Source organism: Poecilia reticulata, chromosome 16, assembly GCF_904066995.2.
Source record: "Poecilia reticulata chromosome 16, P_reticulata-male-v2, whole genome shotgun sequence".
NCBI lineage: Eukaryota > Metazoa > Chordata > Actinopteri > Cyprinodontiformes > Poeciliidae > Poecilia > Poecilia reticulata.
The window spans coordinates 20,098,471-20,111,235 of NC_088845.1; the positions used below are offsets into that span (position 1 = coordinate 20,098,471).

A 12,765-nucleotide genomic window follows, 5' to 3' on the forward strand; every position below is an offset into this window, starting at 1 on the left:
GAGGAAAGTGCAATAGTCAAAAGTAACTTTTTGTGCAGAACTTATCTTAAGCAGTGTTGCCGGATGGAGCTGCATGCAGGGGAGTTCTATAAACCTGCTAGTAGGTCCAAAGGACTTGAGACTGGGCAGAGTTTTTTTTACCTTTGATGAATATAGTTATCTTTATTTTGCTACTCTACTGTAAGGTTTTATGTTTGAGTTGTTTCATGCACTAAACTAATAAAATTGAGTTGATCTGATCAAAGCAAAATCTAGTTTTGTAGAGAAGAATGGACCAAAATTAAAGATTTCCAAACGTGGTGGAGACTCAGAAAACAAAGCATTACAAATTATACACTTATCAGTGTCTGTAGATAGCAATTTAATATTTATGTATGAATGTTTCGCAATCTCATATGGTGTTTAATGTTTTGCTTGTGCTCAGTACACTCGCGCTGTGATTCAGGGTTCAAAAGACACTCACTGGAAGAGTTTATATAGAAACACAAATAATATGTTATGTGGGGATTTTATTAGTGAACAAAATCACTGGAGTGAAAAAAAACTGGGACTTAATTTTAAGATCGGATTTGCAACAGGTGATAAAAGACCCAAAAATAAAATGAGTTAATCCTCCGTAAGAGATTCATGCTTCTTTTTATTTACATGATTGAATAAAGTACAATTTACTTAGTTATCAACCATAACAAAACTACTCCATTTTCTTGTGTTGATATATCGTGACTAAATTGGAAATTAGATGACTAAAGCCATTGTAATCAACATCACCAGAAATTACCCAAGACAACAGCTTAATGTGATTGGACAATAATAAGAGGGGCTTTCGAATCTCAACCAATAAGAACACCAAGATGTCCAAATCTGGTAGACCTGTGATCTGCTAGAGCTAGACTTATAACTGTAATGGTAGCAAAACACGGCTCTACAATATTTACAAAGTTGGGATTAATACAAACGCACACCACACAGAGACTTCACTTTTTATCAGGAAAAAAAGGTGTTGGTAGTCTTAACAATAAAAAATTACAGATAAACACATAGTCACACCCACTTGTTTTGATTCTTACATTTAGACATAACAACTCAACAAACATACATCAGGATTCTTTAGATAAGTTATCTGATGATTAATTAGATAAGAAATAAGAAAAACAGGCATTTACTTTCAAAGCTGGAGGAGAGATTTCATATTGTCCATAATAACTGTTGGCTTTTAAAATGGTATCTAAGAAATCACTCTTAAAGTAAACTTGTTCCTGATAGGGTTTTTAATAGTAATGATAAGTCGTTACCTAACAAAGCTAATGAATGAGCCAAGGAGTTATTTTAGGCCCTGTCCATTCTAACCTGTGCATTATTTCTAGATCCTGGGCAGACAACAGTGTGGAAAAAAAAAACATAAATCCAAGTTAAAACTTAAATAAATATTGATTCACCTATATGATTTGTATTTGTAGCCATTTTCTTTTTTACGTAAACTTTTTAGTTCTCTAAATGGCCGATCGGGAGCAAGACTGCAAGTTGGCATTCTTGCAACTATAACATTTGCTGTGATGCAGCACTTATGACTGCATCACAGCAGTCATAAGTGCTGCTGCACATACAGATGTTTTTCATTCTGTATGTGCAGTGTGTCGGCACCAGGTAATCAGCAATGGAAATGAGATGAAAATATAAACTGTGGAAACTTATTTATATATACAGTACGTTTTTGACTATTTCTAAATTGTCTGTCCTGCATATCAGGTGGCAGAGGTGGCAAACTGTCATCTGAAGCAACTCACAATTGATATATTACATTTTGCCCTACCCTTCGCAGCTCCCTTCAACCATACTGTCAAATAAGTACAGCTAGACTTCTTTACATAGGTGGAAATCAAAATAGAATGCAAATGACAGCTGTGAGAGGTTTTAATGAAAAGGATTATTTGACTATGCAAATATTTTTTTCAGAGTTTTGTACATCATGTAAAATACTTAAAACCTTATCATCTAATGTTCTGCTTGCTCTCAAAAACCTGATGTTTTTGTAATTCAGATGCCATAAAGTTGTCAGATCTCTTCAGTGAAGTTTCTTTTGTATTATTACGTTTTTAAGAAATTAAAATGATTTAGCTTAAATGTACAGTCTGAGCTCATACTTTAGCTCTCCAGAATCAGTTCCCTTATACTGACCGCTGAACAATCAATTTTTTTCATAACTCTAATATTATGACTAGTCCAATACTCTTCATTCTTTCTTTCTTTTTCCTTTCTTTCTTTCCTTTTCTCTTTCTCTCTCTCTGTTGTATATTTCAAATTTAAAGAACACTCCACTGTCTTCCCTACGTCAGTGCCTACACTCCTTTTGAGATGCAGATTGTAAAACAATAAGTGTTGAAGCCACATTTTCCCCCACATCGTATTGTTTGCCTACAAATACTTATGATAGAGTAGAGCTGCCGTGCAAAAAGCCACAAAAGCACCCTATCTCTTGAGGAACAACGTAACACAAATTTGATCGTGATTTGTGCCCTACAATTGCACAATTCACACATCTACTCTTGAGTTTTCTGTGCTATCATTCACATGCCCTCACCACATTACGTTCCACTGTTCTAACTTGAAAAAATAATCAAAAACATGAATCAGGAAACATTTCACAGCAACACCTGAAAGTATTTTACATGCCACAATATATGTCTATGTATCAAATTAATAGTTTGTAGTTTTGCTTCAAACCTCGCATATAGACAAATAAATATGGTATTCTGTAAATAAGCCCCATTAGCCTGTGAGTGAAGCTAGTTTATGTGCAGGAAAAAGATAACAATCAAATTTGTGTGGTGCTTTTACAGGAACGAAGCATGACTGCAAAACATTCACCAGTGAGTGTCACTTTGCTTATCTGCTTATCAACTAGTGACAACAGTTTGAATCGCTAATGTTCATGTTAAATGTGAATATAAAACAGTAAATTGGAATCTTATTGGCATTTTTTGGCATTAATATAACATATTGATTACAAGATTAGTTTTTATGCAAGGCTACATGGAGTATTGGTGACAATTTTAAAAATGTATTGTTGAATGCTTGGAGAGTGTTGTGCAGGGATTTCACACCCCAGTTGTTGATGTAATTACACACTCAAAAAAATATAAAAAAATTTGATGGTAGCTTTGTGTGGGGCTGAGGGTGTTAAGAGAACTTTGTGGTTTCAGTTTTGCCGTGCAAAACCTTCTTTAAATGACAAAGTAAAAAATGTGCCTGACAACCATCTCTCGAATTCCAACTACCCCGAGACAGGGGCAGTACCTTTGTTTCTTCTATGTTACGTTTTAAGCTTTAAAGCACAATGCTATTTATTGACAGAGACTAAAAACAGCAGATTAGCACAAACGCTTAATACCAATTATCAAACATGGTGGAGGAGGTTTGATGATTTGGGTTTGTTTTTCTGTCACAGGACTTTGGCACCTCACTATTTGGATCTTTTAACTTTTGTATTTTATGAGATTGAGCAACACCTCAAATCTAGCCCTTGTTAAAATGTCAGAAGAAATCTTTATTGTAGTCTGCGCCAAGCCTTTGGGGCATGGAAACATGATGGAAAATCACATTTTACCAAAAGTGCAGACTTTGTAAGTGTAAGTCAACTGTAACTGGAACAAAATCTGCCTCTACTAAGTATTGACATACATGAGTAGGATTTTTATTTGTAAAAAATAACCCAGTAGTTGCAAAAATATGCACTACTGGGCTTTGATTCATCCAAAAAAATCCCAATGAAATATGTTGAACTTTGATTGTAATATGAAAAGATATGAAAAAAGCTTTATGGATGATGAATACTTTTGCAAGTAGCAAGGCTTTTTTTTTTTTTGCCTTGTTTCCTCCAAACAGTATGGCATCAATGCCGTGTACAACAACAAAGAGCCTAATGCTCCAAGGCCCCGTATACTAGAAACTACTAGAAACTAAGAAATTATGTGCTAGGGTGTTAATACAACCATTAAAGGTCCTGATGCTCACCTGTCAGAGACTTTATCAAAATGGAGATGAAGCATTTTAACAGGCATGACCTGAAAAAACAATTCCCAGAACTTCTTGCTTATGTTCATTCAGAACAAGATTTACATGTGTGAAGTACACACAACTGTGGTGGTAGAAGTTTGTCCCGTATCCAGTGGGTTGCTGGCTTAAACCCCCAGTCTCTGTCTCAATCGTTGTGTCCTTGGTCAAGTCACTTCATCCAACTTTCCTGCAGGTGGTGAAAGTATAACAGTTTTCTGCATAAAATGACAACAGTATGCAGTCCTGTAGAGGTAAATAAAACCAGTGCCGTGCAATTTCCAGAGTTGTGCAAAACACTGCAAATTTTGCAAAAATACCAAAGATATGATATGTTGTGGTGGCAGAGGAAGGCAGGAGGAGCTACAGGGGACCATATAGTTCACCAGTCCTGTCTTGCAGTCCTGCTATTTGCTCTGCAACCTTCTGCATGAAGGGAAGAGGAAAAACATTGGAAGGCACAGGGGGAGTTGAGTCTTTGGTGATGCAGGAGGCCCGTTTCTTATATTTGGAGATCTTGATGTCCATGATGGTGAAGAGGCTGCAATCCACCATCCTCTGTGCAGCTTTCACTGCCTTCTGCATTGCTGTTCTGTGCCTCCTCTGCTACAGAACAGCTGGGGTGCCACATGGTGATGCAGAGACAGAGGACACTCTCAACTCCACGTCTGTAGAATAATGCCAGGACTGACCTCCGGTGTCAGACGCATCCCAAAGAAGTAGAGACTCTAGTGTGCTTTTCGAATCAGGCAGGAGACGTTCGTGCTCCGGGTGAGGTCGTCAGTGATGTGTACACCCAGGTACCTGTAGCTTAGAGACCACATTCACTGCTGTCCCTCCGACAGTGTAGCATCATCTCCTTTACCTTCTTCACATTGATGAAGAGGTTGTTTCCCTTGCATCAACCCTCCATGTGCTCCACCTCCTGCCAGTTGTCAGACTAACTACAGATGTGTCATCTGCAAACTTCACAATGAGGCAACGGAGTTGTTTGCTGAGCAGTCCCATATATGAGCAGGGTGAACAGAAGGGGCTCAGCACACTGCCCTAGAGGGAGCCAGTGCTGAGAGTAACAGGACAGGAAGAGATATTTAAAAGATCCAGTTGCAAAGGGTGTAACTCAGTCCAGGTGTATTAAGTTTTGAATCAGAGCCTGATGTAAAAGTGTGTTGAATGTTGGTGTGAAATCCACAAAGAGCAGACGAGCATAATAGTCCTTGTTTTCTAAGTGGGCGAATGCTGTGTTAATATTGTGGGTCGGTTCTTCCTGCACACATATTGATGTGGGTCCACAGTGACATCAATGCAGTCCACAATGAAAGCCTCGACCACTTTCTTAAAGCACTTCATGACTACCAGGGAGAGATGCTCTATGTTAGGAATGCAAGTCTGCAGACTAGGCAGGCGTTTCCAAAGGACATTAAAACATTTAAAATCAAAAGGGAAATGAAAGAGCTCAGTTTAACCAAAATTAGCATACTCACAAATTAGGCAAATACAAGTGTTATGAACTCAATATTTTTGAGCCTGGGTTTATAGTGATATTCTCTGTATAAAGGGAACAATCTCTACCTCTATACCATGTAACATTCTAAAATATAAAACAATTTAGGCAGGTTAGCATACAGATCAATGGAGAGAGCCTTCAATTGTTTACTTTAAAATAGTCTAAGCTAATGTGGTGCACAGATTGTCAACTTAGACTATAAATCGCGACACGTTACTAATATTTTTTTAAAGACTTAACGTTTAAGGAAATCACACACAATAAAGTCACCTGCAGTTGGAAAAACATAAAAAACTAAATGAAGTAAAAAGAATTCACATGCATGTTTTCTCTATACATACATTGCAATACATTCTAGATATGTAGTTAAATTTCTACATATTTCTCTTAGACAGGAACAGAGGTATGTGATTTTCTATCAGCCCGTGGCAACTGTGGTGACAAGAAACGAGAGGATACAGATGGCAAAAAGTCCTCCGCCAGAGCATTTTCTACAACAAAGCACACAGACTGATGAAGCTGATTTTGGAAGTCATCTCGGATGAAAACGTAGAGGATGGGGTTCAGGCAGCTGTTCATGAAAGCTAGACTCAGAGTCAAAGGACCTCCAATCTCAACAATCTTCTTAAGGTTATTGTTGGAAGCTAATTCTATAAAACTCATAACATGAAATGGCAACCAGCAGATGAAGAATGCAACGATGATGAAAACAATTACGTGAGATAAGTGCTTCCTCACATTTTGCAGACGCTTGGAACGTATTCCTATTGCCACGTAAGAGAAAAATATTGCCAAGAATGGGATGAGGAAGCCCACAACAAAGCGGAAAGTGCACAGAGTCCATTTAAGTTGGATGTTATCTTTGTATCTGCACTGGGTGACATTCTTCTGGTTGGTCACAATGCGAAAGCTGGCATAAGGTGTGCTACAGATCCCTGCAGCAAACCAGATTACAGCACTGATGATTTGAGCCTTAAGGACGGTGCGCTCGTTTTGTGCCCATTCCACCACCCATGTGGACAGGCATCTATCCAGATTTATGGCCATCAGAAAAAAGACACTGGCAAACATGTTGACCAAGCTCACAAAGCTGTTGAGTTTGCACATAAATTCTCCAAAGGGCCAGTGGTGCTGCCGAGAGAGAGACACTGCTGTAAACACCAGGAATGCTGTGAAGAGGAAGTCAGCCAGAGCCAAGTTGAGAAACCACACAGAGTTGACTGTTTTCTTCATCTTGAAGCCGGTCACGTAGATGACCAGACCATTACCCACTGTCCCAACCACTATAATCACACAATAGATGACCAGAGAGAATGTGTGAATGTGTTTGAGAGCCGATTCCAGTCCAGATGAACCGTCTATAGTTGTGTTATCTGATGAAGAGAAATGGAAACACTTGTTAGAGAGTTTGCAGAATGCACAGAGAGAACATTTGCAGGTGCTGTGCAACAATGCCTTCCCCCACACACATTGGTGCATTCACAAAATCTTATCATGTTTCTCATTGCAGCTGCATTCTTAGACAAAAAGCAAAAAGTTGTTGAATCAGCAGACATATCCACAGCAAAGTTCTCAGAATTAAAGTGTTATTTACTGCATACAGGTAAAATTTCAATCATATTTTAGATTTTTAGCTAGCAGTGAATTTGTTGGTTGGTTAAACCTTTATATTTATCTCTTTTTTGCATCTGTGACGTTACAATGAAAGCCAACTGTACAAAGCCACATTTGGCTGAGTTGACCTAAAAACTTCAGCTCACTCAACAAAAAGCTATTATATTAAAATAGAAAAATTACTTAGAAGAACTCGGTATATAAGTGTGCAAAAAATTAACCTATTTATTTTTGAACAGTCTTTAGAAATGAGATTTACTTCCTACAACACAAACATATCAATCAATTTGCAAAATCTATAATCTGTGTTTTTACGTGAAACAATCATAAACGTTTTTGTGTAAATTAAGAATGAGCTTTAAAAGTATTTGTGCCGTTTGTTTGAGCAACTCACCAGTCCCCATGCTGCCGGTAGCTGCAAGGTCTTCATTCTAAGTTGATTTATATCTCATCTTAACTACATTTCTTCTCTCTCTACACTCCTCCCTTTCCGCTGCTGCATCTGCCTGTCAGACAGCGTGGACATACCGAAGGAGTCAACAAAACAAAAGTGCTACCTAAGACTTTTCACCATAAAATAAAATCATATTAATTGTATGAAAATGTAAAGGCCAAAAGAGGCAGACATTTGTGGATTATACCATATGCAAACAATTTATTTGTCTATTTCGCCAAACGTATGATTCTATCCATCTATCCAACCTAGTTGTGAAGTAACACTAAACCCACTTTGTTGTTTTCCAACAGATAAATGAATCCCGTTATAATGTAGTGCTCATTTATTGCACCGGGGAGGGACTGGAACACAAAACAATCCCGGATAATGGTCCCAATATCCACTTGAAGTTCACCTGGTTACCTTCTCACCTGTGCTCTAAGTCCAGAGGTATTCCCTCATTAGCATATGCTCCATAATCAGCGCTCAGTGCTCTTATAACAAAGTTGAAACACTCAAAAGAAGAACTCAGCTATGCAGTAGATTATGAACCTAAATTTAAAAAGTTAGTAAAAGTTGATGTTGGGCTGTTTGTTTTCATAATATAGCATTTATGTTGTTTTCTGTAAAACAATTAGCTGTAGTTTATCGAACAATGTATGTCATATACTTTCCTTCTTACCAAAACGCCACGAGTTGGTCCTTAAATATCTTTTATTCCCTTCCTAACATTCAAACGACCTGCAGCCCTTAATGTCAGGTGTCAGTTCCAAAATGACCAATTACAGAAGTCTAAAAAACAAACATTCAAGTGGCAGACAGTTTCAAACAGATTTTCTCTTCCCAAACCTGTGATCCAACAGGAAGCTATATTTGGCCCTGTGACACTTTTACTTAAAGCAGTACCAGTGAGACAGTGGATTTTGTTTTCTATTTTCAGTAGGTACCATGTCTTTCAGTCTACTTAAAAAACAGGAGCACAATAATTAGATTCAATGTGATGCATTGAATGCAAAATGTGTTTTAAAATAGTTCTTAAATTGTTTTATGTCTCTTTCTAGCCACATGAAATAACCATGACTCAAGTGAAGATTCCTCTACGCTCTGGTTTAGGTTCATTTTCTACCAGGTATTTTACTCTGCCAAACATTCCCCTTTTTGGTTGATGTTCTACTATTATTACTCACAATTAGACCTCAAGCTCTATGTGTTTTTCTTTAGAAAAACCACAAGAACCTTTAATGAAAAAGGAAGCTTTGATAACATCTTGTTTGTAATGTATGTACTGTTTATTTAACCAGGTATATCTCAAAAATCTCTCTTTCAAGAGAGACCTGGTCAAGACTGGCAGCAACACATGGACCATTACAAAGTAAGTATGGATTATAAAGGAATAAAAACAAAAGGAAATACAACTATTAAAGTAAAAATAGGACTAAAATGCATCTTAATATTAGCCAAAGCACTTAAAAAAACACTTACAAACTGATTAAGAGTGGCTTTAAATACATCAAAAGGGACCATTTCCTTCAACTTTGTCTGTGCCGTTGATGCCCATCTGAGGGAGCAGCAAACTGGAAGGATTTCTTGCCATGATCAGTGCGAACTTTAGGGATAGTTAACAAAATGAAGATATCCGAGTGCAGAAAACCACCGCCTGAAAATTTTCCAACAATAAGGGACAGGAGATATGGGGAAGAGTAAACCCAAGATACGTTTGTAAATAAATACCAGTGGTAGAATCTAGGGGTGAATAAGACAACTCCACCCAATACATGTACAGAGAAGACAGAGGTGAGGCGGCAGGACTCCTACACCAGCAAGAAACACAATGCAGCTTATGCAACCAGTGTGAACATCCAGGCCAGTGATTCTTGAGAACAGGGACAAAACAGGTCCTATGGATAAAGCACAAAATTTGAATAAAATATACACAAAATATAATTTTTTCAAATATCTGACTAAACCAACCTGGGTCATGTGAGCACAACAATGTATATTTTCCTGGTGTTTGCTGAATATTATTTTATTTTAAAGATTGTAGTCGGTGGATGATGCCTGTAAAATCCCTTGTCCAGGAGCAGAACTCAATACATTATAATAGTTTAAAATAATTAAAGAAATACTAAAATGATATATTATGACAATTGAGTATAAGTAGTTATATAAATAATTATAAAAGTATCAATAAATTGAATTAAAAATAATTTTTATATATTTTCCAACTCCATTGAAATTTGTCCCTAGTTTTTGTCAACACCGTCAGACATGAAAAGAATGTAAAAAAAATCAGGCATTATTGGGGGGCACCAGAACTTCTGAGGACCACATTACCACTTCCTTTCTCTTTCTTTGCTAAGAGGGCTAGTTAGCTCTGGTTAGCATATGTTCTTTAGTTTTTTCTTCTGTTTTATGTCAGTTATGGTGTTGCCTCATTGTGTCAACACCATAACTGACAATTTACAAAACTTTGATGAAATTTTGTGAAATAAAGGCTTCATTTTGGTGTATTATAAAGATTTCATGGACCTGATGAGCTACACCATGGCCTCCTTCAGAATAACATCATATAAATTGAGGTAGTTTGGCATTTTGTCAACTCCGTCAGATGTCAACTCCATCAGAGTTTTTCTGACTCTTTAAGTGAAATTGTTGTCAAATCTCAATTACATGTGCAATTAATTCATTTTAATGTATTTTACATAAATTGCATTACTTCACATGTACCAAGTTTTTCATTTTACTCACTAGTTTGTCACCACCTTCAGCTCTGTGTCAACTCCGTCAGATGGACTTTTTGTTGTTTTTTTGTTTTAAATAATATTTATTTTGTTTCTTGAGAAGCGTTTGTCTGTAAAATGAGTAAAAATATCACTAATAGGGTCATTAAAAATGATTTTTTAGTTATTTTTGTCAGCTGGTGATGACAACATTCTAGGTCAGGTTGATTAAAAATTTTATATATTTTTTTATATTGCAACTGGGAGCCTGCACCTTAGCATCTTTACATTTCCAAAACATTGTCATATTTGCATACATAAGGTTGAGAAATAATAAAAAAAAAAATATGGGAAAATTAAAACCCATTTTGTCCCTATTCTCAAGAGTCACTGAGGCATATATATATATATATATATATATATATATATATATATATATATATATATATATATATATATATATAGTCTAAAATGAGAAATAAAAATGGCAGCACCAAGATGTTTCTTAGCCTCAAATGATAAACAAGATCTAATTCTTAAATAAAAACCAAACTTCAGCTTCAAGTTTTTTACCTGCTGTTTAATGTGAACAAAGCCCAGGGAATAATCAATCATAAAACCTGAGACAAACTCGATCTTATAATAACCTTGAAAAGTAATAAGGGGCTGCATCATTTGTGATTTAAATATACTCTTAAAATACATCACTTTAGATTTCTGAGCACTTAAATCAAACTGTAGTTCTCCGAACCACATGAAAAGCTGTAGCTTGTAGCTTTTCAAAAGCAACACATTTTTAGCTACACAACATCCCCTTCTTAAAACCAGCAACAGATGCTAGACTTAGTGTTAGGACTTCTGTTTTAAATTTTTGTGCTTCTTTTTATGTCAATGAATCGATGGCAATTAAATTGCCAATAATTCATGGCCGCTTTACATTTGTAATATTAGAAGCCAGACATAACGCATTTATGTGTCAGAAACTTCACAAATGTTTCATTTTGAGATGAATCATGTTATAAATTAAGAGTTCCCATCAGTCTGCTTCAATACTTTCAATAGGAAATCATGGTGAGCAACGTTAACACATTTATTTCCTCTTTCCATATAAACAGAAACTCATTCATTAAGGTTTACATTTAATCACCAAATGTCCTGACATATTTCCAGAAGCTATTCATGTCAAAAAGCAAAAGGCAGATGAAAATGCTAAGAAAGCTTGGACTAAAAAACAATGACTAAACGAGAAGCTAAAGTAATAAATGAGTTATATCTACTGATTTCATTGTTAACATTAGGGGCATTCGTAGTTTCAGTGTAGCAATAGTCTGGTGTTTTATTTTTTAATGACAACAGTGGCAGTATGCAAAAAAAAAAAAAACATGTTCCTGCATTGACACCAGTGATTTAGTTTTGTTAACAGCAGTCAAGTTAAACATGTTATAAAAGAATAAAATATGTATCTGTAATGTTCAGAACATAACTAAGGAACGGATCCCCAGTTTTGTGGCAAACAAAGTCAGCAGTTTTGGTGGCAAACATTAGCTAAAGTGTTTTGAGGCTTTGTTGTTTTTAAGTAGAGGCAATGTCTTCATGTTGTTGCCTCCTAGTAACTAAGATGTACTGTAAGATATTTGAACGTTGATAAAGTGGGTGAGCACACTACCTTACTTACTTGTATTGCTGGCTCATTTTTGTAATTGTAATTTCGTCATCTTGAAAACAAATGGGACTGATCCACAACTTCAACAAAATCCAGGCGAATGGGGTACAATGTGTATGTCAGAATAGAATAGAAACATCCTTTTCCCCACCGTGAGGATATTCAGGTTAAGAGCAGCAAGCAGCATTCATATTCACTCAAAGGTGAAAACTTCAGAATACAACTTTACAGTTAGTGCAAACTTACAATAACAAGAGGAAAAATAACTCTATGCAGTTATCAAATAAGGTTTTTGAGATATTTGTGACACAAAATGGCAGGTGATTGTGCAAGACTGAAATTCAGGCACCAGGGAGGTAGAGATGAAGTAAAAAACAAAGTTGGAGATTCAAAAACTGAAAGAGCTGAATTTTATGAAACTAAATAAACCCAAAAACAAATCAAGAACATGGAGGGCAGAATTACTCAGGGTACGGCTGAACAGATGAACCAGTCATGACCAGACAGCCTAAGAGGATAATATACTAATGAGAACTGATGAGTAGAACAAGAAACAACTGAGACTAATAAGCTGAGAGGAAGCATTTAAGAGCATAATCAAAGCAAGAGACAGAGGAAATGAATGGCAGAACAGGAACCGAACACAAACCACAAGTTAATAAGCAGTACACAAACAGATCACAATTAGAAGAAAGACTCAAAACCAAGAGAAGTCTGGGAAACATAGAGACAGTAATAAACCAGGAAGTAAAGAGACAGGAAAGGGCCAGACTAT

General features: G+C 36.4%; 1 pseudogene; it reads right to left on the bottom strand.

Moving 5' to 3' along the window:
* Positions 1-306: 306 nt before the first annotated feature.
* LOC103478511 (C3a anaphylatoxin chemotactic receptor-like) lies at positions 307-8,807 on the bottom strand (annotated as a pseudogene).
* Between the last annotated feature and the right edge of the window lie 3,958 nt (positions 8,808-12,765).